Source organism: Mustelus asterias, chromosome 21 (genome assembly GCF_964213995.1).
Source record: "Mustelus asterias chromosome 21, sMusAst1.hap1.1, whole genome shotgun sequence".
NCBI classification, from domain to species: Eukaryota; Metazoa; Chordata; class Chondrichthyes; order Carcharhiniformes; family Triakidae; genus Mustelus; species Mustelus asterias.
In genome coordinates this window covers 77,129,461-77,139,332 of record NC_135821.1, presented here as the reverse complement: position 1 = coordinate 77,139,332, position 9,872 = coordinate 77,129,461, and positions in this window count along the sequence as shown.

Below are 9,872 nucleotides of genomic sequence, written 5' to 3'. Positions count from 1 at the left end.
GATTGGGTACGAAGAAAGTAATTTGAAATAGAAAGAATTAACAGGTTCCATGGATTTTTTGAAAAATAAATTGTTTCAGAAGAAATTAACAATTGATAGATGTGGTTAAAAGGTAAATTAAATGAAAGTTAAAGTAAACTTTATTTATTAGTCGCAAGTCGGCTTACATTCACATAGTAATGAAGTTACTGTGAAAATCCCCGAGTCGCCACACTCAGGCGCCTGTTCAGGTACACTGAGGGAGAATTTAGCATGGCCAATGCACCTAACCAGCGTGTCTTTCAGACTGTGGGAGGAAACTGGAGCACCCGGAGGAAACTCAGGCAGACACAGGGAGAATGTGCAGACTCCGCACAGACAGTGACCCAAGCCGGGAATTGAACCCGGGTTCCTGGCGCTGTGAGGCAGCAGTGCTAACCACTGTGCCACCCCGAGCCAGGGCTATGATCAAAAAGATAAATCATAGAATGAGAATCATACAGTGCAGGAGATCATTCGGCCCATCGAGCCTGCACCAACAACAATCACACCCAGGCCCTATCCCGGATAGTGTGGGAGGAAACCGGAGCACCTAGAGGAAACCCACGTAGACACAGGGAAAACGTGCAAACTCCACACAGACAGTCACCCCAGACTGGGATTCAGGGGTGACCCCGATCCCTGGAGCTGTGAGGCAGCAGTGCTAATCACTGTGCCACAGTGCCGCCCCATGGATTCTAGTGGCCTCTACTCGTTTCTAATAAGTTTATGTTCTCATGTGTAACTGATATATTCCTTATTTTGGCATTACAAGCCTTTCTTCTCCATCCGCTACTTTGACACAGTATCACAGGGGATGGCATGGTGGCACAGTGGTTAGCACTGCTGCCTTATAGCACCAGGGACCCAGGTTCAATTCTGGCCTCGGGTGACTGTCTGTGTGGAGTTTGCACATTCTCCCCGTGTCTGCGTGGGTTTCCTCTGGGTGCTCCGATTTCTTCCCGCACTCCAAAGATGTATGGGTTAGGTTGATTGGCTATGCTAAATTGCCCCTTACTGTTAGGGGGACTAGCAGGGTAAAGATGTGGGGTTAAGGGGATAAGGCCTGGGTGGGATTGTGGACGGTGCAGACTCAATGGACCGAATGGCCTCTTTCTGCACTGTACTTATTCCATGATTCTATTTCTACGCTGCTGTATTATGCAAAACTACAAATTCAACACATATAGAGTGAATAAACTTACTAATATTCTTAAGTCCCAACTTATACTGACGATTTCAGACCTCAAAAAACAATGACCTAGATTCTCAAATCAAAGTTTATTTTTAAGATCAATGCCCCACCATTCTTTCTTTAGAGGCTCCCAGTCCATATATAGATTTTCAATAAAAAACTCAAAAATTTTGAATTTTTGGCCATCAAATTTTAATCTACATTGCCAGTAGGGATGCTGTTTGTTATCTGTTAGCCAAAAAGATATTTGTGTTTGACTTGGTAAATTAGTTTGATAACAAAAAGGTACAGCTTTAAAATGCCCTGGCTGCAGTGTACCAGTCTGTAACAGTGTTTTATAGATTGGTACACCCACCAAATAATATACAAGTGTTGCATATTATCATTATTGGTCCTGAACTTTTAACGTTTTCCATGCAACATCCAAGTCCAATGCAGATGTTTTTTTGCAGGATTTTCTAGCAGATCTCGGTCCTGATGCATGTTGTTTTAAAGTAAATAAAAAGAACTTGCATGAAACAGCCAGATTGTTGTAAAATCCCATTTGTTCACCAGTGTCCCTCAGGGAGAGGAATCTGTCTTTCTTACACATTCCAGTTCAACGTCAGTCTTGACACAGCAACGTGGCTGACTCTGAACAAGCTACACAGTTGGAAGAAAGTGCTACACTTAACAATGGTTCAAAAAGATGTCTAAACACCACTTTCTCAAGGGCAATTAGGGATGGGTAATAAATGCTGGTCGAATCAACAATGCCACACCTTGAGAATTAGCTTTAACACATTTGAAAAAAAAAATTGACATACTGAGAAACACTTTGGGACTTTTGGAGACATTAAAGATACAAGACTAAAACTGGAAAGAACTTGAAGTTCTTTCTTCAACTATTCCATCTACACAAGAAAAACATTTAAAATTTTAAAAATATGAACTCGAGCTTTGAGTTTTCACTATAAATATTCATGAGAATGTGGTAATTTAACAGTGCTAATTTGAAGAAGTATTTGCATGTATTTGATTGCGTGTGCAGTAAACCGTTGCTACCATTGGAATAAAAATCATTAACTCTCAGTCACCTGAAGTTAATAAATACAGGCTATTAGATTTCCTAGAATTTATTTCAATAGTTAATTTTTATTACATCAGAAAAGTATCACAGAAAATGTTTCATTCAAGTCATTTATTTTTAAAACAAAACTATTAAAATATACAATGTTGTCTGATAGGATAGATGCTAATTTCTAATCTAGTTTCCTCTCCACATGGATACATTCTATTATGCTCCTCTTTTCAGGAAGAGAGTTCTAAAGACTCACGAAGTTCTGGTTGAAAACATTTCACCTCATCTCCTTGTTGATGGGTGACCCCTTGTTTTTAATTTCAGCCCTAGTTCTGGATATTCCCACAAGTGAAAACATCCTTTTCACCTCCACCTGACATTTGATTTATTATTGCCACATGTATTATCATACAGTGAAAAGTATTGTTTCTTGCACGCCAAACAAAGCATACCGTACATAAAGAAGGAAAGGAGAGGGTGCAGAATGTAGTGTTACAATCATAGCTAGGGTGTGGAGAAAGATCAACTTAATACCTTATCAAGACCCATCAGGATCTTATATGTTTCAATCAAGTCGCCTCTTATTCTTTTAAATTCCAGCGGATACAAGCCTAGCCTGTTCAACCTGTCGTCAGAAGACACCTCATTCATTCCAGATATTAGTCTAGTAAACCTTTTGGAACTGCTTCCAAAGTATTTACATCTTTCCTTAAATAAAGTGACCAATACTGTATGCATCTCCAGATGTGTTCTCACTCATGCCCAGTACAACTGAAGCATAACCTGCCTACTCTAGTATTCAATTCCCCCCACAGTAAGTAATAACATTTTATTAGTTTTCTAATTATTTTCTCTACCTTCACACTAGCTTTTTGTGATTCAGGCACTAGGACACCCAAATCCCTCTATGCCTCAGAGCTCTGCAATCTCTCACCATTTTTATAATACCATTTTCCCACAATTATATTCCATTTGTTGGGTCTTTGCCCACTCACTTAACCTTTCTATATTTTTTTATAGTCTCCATATGTCCACTTCACAACTTACTTTCCTATTTATCTCTCATCTGTAAATTTGGCAAACATTTTTTCAATCCGTTCATCCAAGTCACTTATATAAATTGTAAACAGTTGGGGTCCCAGCACTGACCCGTGACAAACCACTTGCTACATTTTGCCAACCTGAAAAAGACCCATTTATGCCTACTCTCTGCTCCCTGTTAGCTAGCTAATCTTTTATTCATGCTAATATGTTGTCAATAACTTTTGATGTGGCACTTTATCAAATGCTCTTGAGAAATCTCAATACAGTACATCCACTGGTTCCCCTTCCTCAAAGAATTTCAGTTGACTCTGCCCGATTACCTTGAGCTTAATCAAGTATCCTGCTATAATGTATTTAACAATAGCTTCTAACACATTTTCCGTCTCCCTCCCTTCTTGAATATTGGAGTTACATTTGCTGTCTTCCAATGTAATGGGATTTTCCCCGATTCTAGGGAGTTTTGGAAAATTAAAAACAATGCATCAACTATCTCACTAGACACCTCTTTGAAACCCTGGGATGAAGTCCATCAGGACCCAGGCTCTTGACAGCTCGCAGCTCTGACAATTTACTCAGTGCCAGTTCTCTGATGACTGTCATTTTCCTGGGTTCCTCCCTTCCTTCCATTTCCTGGTTATAGCTGCTTCTGATGTTACTTATATTCTCTATAATGAAGATTGATGCAAGATTCCTGTTTCAATTAATCTGTCATCTCCTTGTTTGCCATTACCAATTCTCCAGACTCGCTTTCTGACAAGCTCCAATTATTTCTTCCTTTATGCTCCACCTGACCATGTGGCTACTGTTAGGGGCCTGTACACAACTTTCACAAGGTGTCTTCTTGCCTTTACCATTTTTCATCTCTACTCAAATTGTTTCCACATTCTGGACCCTGACTTTAGATCCTCCCTCTGTGATGACTTCAGTCAGGCAAATGAGGTTAGCCTCATGTTCCCTATTTAAAGCAGGTGTGCAAGTCTCTCTGCCTGCTGAAGCAGGGGCACTTTGTTGTGTAGCATGTCTTGTAAATAAAGGAACTTTTGGAGATGGGACCTTTGCCTCTATGGATTTATTACACCTCTCTATTGTGTTAATGGCATCATTAACCAACAGAGTCACTGCTCCATCTTTTCCTCACTTCCTGTCCTTCCTAATTATCCTGTACCCTTCAATATACAGTCCCAATCTATAGCCTCCTGCAGCCATGTCTCTGTAATTGTACTTATTTATTTCTATATGCGCTCTCACTTCATCCATTTTGTTTTCAATTCTTTATGCATTCAGATATAGAGCTTTTAGTTTTATCATTTTATTACTTTTGTAACCACTCACCGCATCACTGATTTACTGTTAGATGAATACTCTTTATCTCTTCCTGTCAGTATTTCATTTCCTGTAATAATGCCTTCCTCTTTTGCCTTGTCTCTATTTGTACATTTGCTCCCACTATTTAGTTCAGAATCCTGTCTATTTCCCTAGATATGCAGCTCACAGGAACACTGATCCCAGCAAGGTTCGAGTGTAGACCATTCTAACGGTTTAACTCCCACTTTCCCCAGTGCTGGTGCCAGTGTCCCACAAACTGAAGCGCACTTCTCCCACACCGGTCTATGAACCATGTATTCATTTCTCTAATCTGATTTGTCCTATGCCAGTTTTCTTGTAGCTCAGGTATTTCTGTCTCTTTCTTAAAGTTACAGTCAATGTGCAGAATGGACAGGGTGAGTCCTTAATCCATCTCCTTGCTTGCTTCAAAAAACAATTTAAATTTCAACTAGAATCCAATATATGGTCCCCACAAAAGAGAGAAAAAAGATTCAAGCTGACAAGAAAAGGCATTGCACCTGATCCTGGGCTTGATCTTACCCTAATAATGCAGACTCTTGAGGTTCTGCTCCTTAATTTGGTGCCCAGGTCTTCTATGCAGAACCTCCTTCTTTGTCCTTCCTATGTGGTTGGTACCCATGTGGACCACAACAACAGAGTCCTCCCCCTCCCACTCCAGCCCCAAACAGATGCCCTGAACCCTAGCACTTGGCAGGCATCCCCTTTGCTACAGAGAATGGTGTCAATCCCTTTGATTATACCCTTCCCAACTGCATTTTTGCTCCCCCATCTTGAGTGGCTTCCTGAACCATGGTGCCATGGCCAGTTAGTTCATCCACCCTATAGCCCCCACTCTCATCCAAACCAGCTGAGAGAGCCTCAAACCTGCTGGACAATTGTAAAGGCTGAGCTCCCGTGTTCCCGCCCTCTGAGTCCACTGATTTGCTTAACTTACAGTCACACCCTCCTGTCCCTGACCATTGATTAAAGCAGAAGATTTGGTCCGAAGAGGTGCGACTGCCTCCTGGCACAAAGCATCCAGCTAACTTTCCCCCTCCCTGATGTGTCACAGTGTCTGCAGCTCAGCCTCCTTCTCAATGACTCTGAGGCAAAGCTGCTCAAACTTCAAAAACCTGCTGCAGGCGTGTTGCCCTGGATCACACTGCCATCATCCGCCCCTGCTTCCCACCTTCCCGTCTCCCCCCCTCCCTTCCAATCTTTGCCCTCTCCCTTTCATCCTTAACCCTTTCTCTGCTTCCCCCTTTTCACCTTCCCCTCCCGCTCCTTCCCCCCTCACTCACACCTCCCCCTCTGCCTTTCCCACTTCACCCTTCCCTCCTTCCCCCTTCCTCTTCCTCCCTCCTCTTCCTCCCTCCACATCTCCCCTAACCTCTTTTCTTCCCCCACTCCTCCCTTCCCCCTCCCCTCACTCTGGGGCAGTGAATTCCACAGTCACACGACCCTTCGAGAAGTAATTTCTCCTCATCTCTGTTTTAAATCTGCCTTCCCATTATCCTAAAACTATGATCTCTCATTCTAGATTGCATCACAAGAGGAAATATCCTCTCCACGTCTATTCTGTCAATCCCCTTTATCATCTTGTACACCTTAATTACATCTCCTCTCATATTTCTAAACTCCAGGGAGAATCGGTCTAAACTGCCCAATCTCTCATCGTAAGACAAACTCCTCATCTCTCGAATCAATCTAGTGAATCTCCTCTGAACCACCTAGAATATAACTACATCCCTCCTCAAGTGGACCAAAACTGTACACAATATTTTAAGTGCGATCCCACCAATGTTTTGCACAGTGGCAGCAACACTTCATTACCTTTATATTCTATTCCTTTAGCAATAAATGCCAACATTCCATTGTCTTCCTTATTAGCCTTATCCTGCTCTACCAATAGGTCCTTTTTACATTCCCATTTAAAAACACAGTCGATGAGAGCACAACTAAAGTATTCGTTACTGGGGGAAGGATTTTTTTTGTTTTGAAGGGAAAGCAGAGAAAGGTCACCAGACTGATTTCTGGGATGAGGGGTGGGATCAGCTTTTGAAGAGACATTGTCCCGAACTCTAATTGAGAAGCATGAGAGATAATCTTATTGAAGCATGCAAGATTACTGACAGGGTAAATGCTGGGAGAATGTTGCCCACGATTCCCCCAGGCTGGAGAACCTAGACTAGGAACCATAGTTTCAAAGAGATCAGCCAGATGAGCAATGTATTCACTGAAGCTTGAATCTTTGGAATTCTCCTCCCCAGAGGGCTGTGGATGAGTGTGTTCAGGAGAGAGATGGATAGATTTTTGGACAGCACAGGGAATCGAAGGATGGGAATAGTACAGGAAAGCATAGAAACTAGAAGCAGGAGTAGGTCATTCGGCCCTTTGAGGCCACTCCATCATTCATTTTGATCATGGCTGATCATAAAATTCAATATCCTGATCCCCCCCTTCCTCCCATATCCCTTGATCCCTTTAGCCCCTAGAGCTATATCTAATTTCTTCTTGAAATCAGACAACACTTGGTTCTCAATTACTTTCTGTGGTAGTGAATTCCACGCATTCACCATCCTCTGGGTGAAGAAATTTCTCCTCACCTCTGCCCAAAAGGTTTACCCCTTATCCTCAAACTATGGCCCCGAGTTCTGGACTCTCCCACCATTGGAAACATTCTTTCTGAATCTACCTTGTAAGAATTTTATAAGTTTCTATGACATCCCCTCTTTACTGCCTGCTGTACCTGCACGCTTACTTTCAGCGACTGAGCACGAGGACATCCATCAAGTTCTTGCTGAGTATCCACCTATTTAAGTAATAATCTGTCTTCCTATTATTGCCACCAAAGTGGATAACCTCACATTCATCCACATTATACTCTATCTACCATGCAGATGCCCACACACACACACAGTCTGTCCAAATCACGAGAAGCATCTCTGCATCTTCCTCACAGCTCACCCTCCCACCCAACTTTGGAGATAATACATGTAATTCTCTCTTCCAATCATTAATATATAATGTGAACAGTTGGAGTCCTAGCACAGATCCCTGCAGTACCCCAGTAGTCATTGCCTATCAGAAAAAGACTCATTTATGCTAGCTCTTTGCTTCCTACCTGTTAACCAGCTTTATATCAATCTTAAGACATTGCCTGCAATCTCATGCAGTTTAACTTTACATTCGTAGTCTGCTATGTAAGACCTTGTTGAAAACTTTAGTCTAAATAAAGCACATCCACTGGTTCTCCGCTGACAACTCTACTGGTTATATCCTCAGAAAATTCCAATTGATTCGTCAAGCATGATTCCCCCTTTGTAAATCCATGCTGACTTTGTCGCATTATAGAAACATAGAAAAACTACAGCACAAACAGGCCCTTCGGCCCACAAGTTGTGCCGAACACATCCCTACCTTCTAGACCTACCTATAACCCTCCATCCTATTAAGCTCCATGTACTCATCCAGGAGTCTCTTAAAAGACCCTATTGAGTTCGCCTCCACCACCGCTGACGGCAGCCGATTCCACCCGCCCACCACCCTCTGTGTGAAAAACTTACCCCTAACATTTCCCCTGTACCTACCCCCCAGCACCTTAAACCTGTGTCCTCTCGTAGCAGACATTTCCACCCTGGGAAAAAGCCTCTGAGAGTCCACCCGATCTATGCCTCTCAACATCTTATACACCTCTATTCAGTCTCCTCTCATCCTTCGTCTCTCCAAAGAGAAAAGACCGAGCTCCCTCAGCCTATCCTCATAAGGCATGCCACTCAATCCAAGCAACATCCTTGTAAATCTCCTCTGCACCCTTTCAATCTTTTCCACATCCTTCCTATAGTGAGGCGACCAGAACTGAGCACAGTACTCCAAGTGGGGTCTGACGAGGGTCTTATATAGCTGCATCATTATCCCCGGACTCCTAAACTCAATCCCTCGACTGATAAAGGCCAGCACACCATACGCCTTCTTAACCACCTCCTCCACCTGTGGGGCCGATTTCAGAGTCCTATGGACCCGGACCCCAAGGTCCTTCTGATCCTCTACCGTACTAAGAGTCTTTCCCTTTATATTGTACTCCTTCATCCCATTTGTCCTACCAAAATGGACCACGACGCATTTATCTGGGTTGAAGTCCATCTGCCACTTGTCCGCCCAGTCTTGCATCCTATCTATGTCCCTCTGTAACTTCTGACATCCCTCCAGACTATCCACAACCCAACCAACCTTTGTGTCGTCGGCAAACTTACCAACCCATCCCTCCGCTTGCTCATCCAGGTCATTTATGTAAATGACAAACAGCAAGGGTCCCAGAACAGATCCCTGGGGCACACCACTGGTGACCGACCTCCATTTAGAAAAAGACCCATCAATACACACTCTCTGCCTCCTTTGGGCAAGCCAGTTCTGGATCCACCGGGCAACAGCCTACTACTGCCTTCCAAATACTAAGTTATGAAATCCTTGATAATGGACTCCAGCAACATCCCCAGTACTGATGTAGTGGAGTGGAGGAAGACAAATCAGCAATGATCTTATTAAATGGCCAATCAGACTCCCCAAGCCGAATAGCCCACGCCTGCTTCATATATCTTACCTTCCGATATCAAACATGTGACATGAAACAATTTAAAGGTGTCACGTTGAAAATATATTTCATGCTTTAATCTGAATCGCCTGAACCAGTGTAGATTCATGCGATTCGGTGAATGAAACACAAGGTCATTGAATCGATTTTAAAATACCTGCAATGAGTCAAAAAGACTTTAACCAAATCCCATTTCATCTCTTCCAAACCTGTGAAAGATGTGGAACATCTGGACCTTTCCTCACTGCACACAGCTGTGTTACAGTGTTCCTATTCAGTCTTGCGGAGGATACAATAAAGAGCAGACAAGCCCCCAGCAATCTGCACTAACAGGAAGATTAGAGCGGAAATGAGCGAGTGAGAAGAGTCTGGAATGAAGCCAAAACCAATCTGATCTAAATAAGAAGCAAGACTTTTACCCGGATTAAAGCAATCACTCAGAGCAGGGAAACTAACACACCCACTGCTGCTTAATCAGTGGATGGAAATAATCATGGTGATAATGTTATTAAATTGTGGTTGTTATTTTCTGCAATGATGAACCTTCCTTTAGTGTTCTGCTGCCAAGGAATAGTTCAGGTGGTTTGATGGTGTGTGCTTGCTGCTCTGTCTGCTCCCACACGCACTCTCTGTATCCC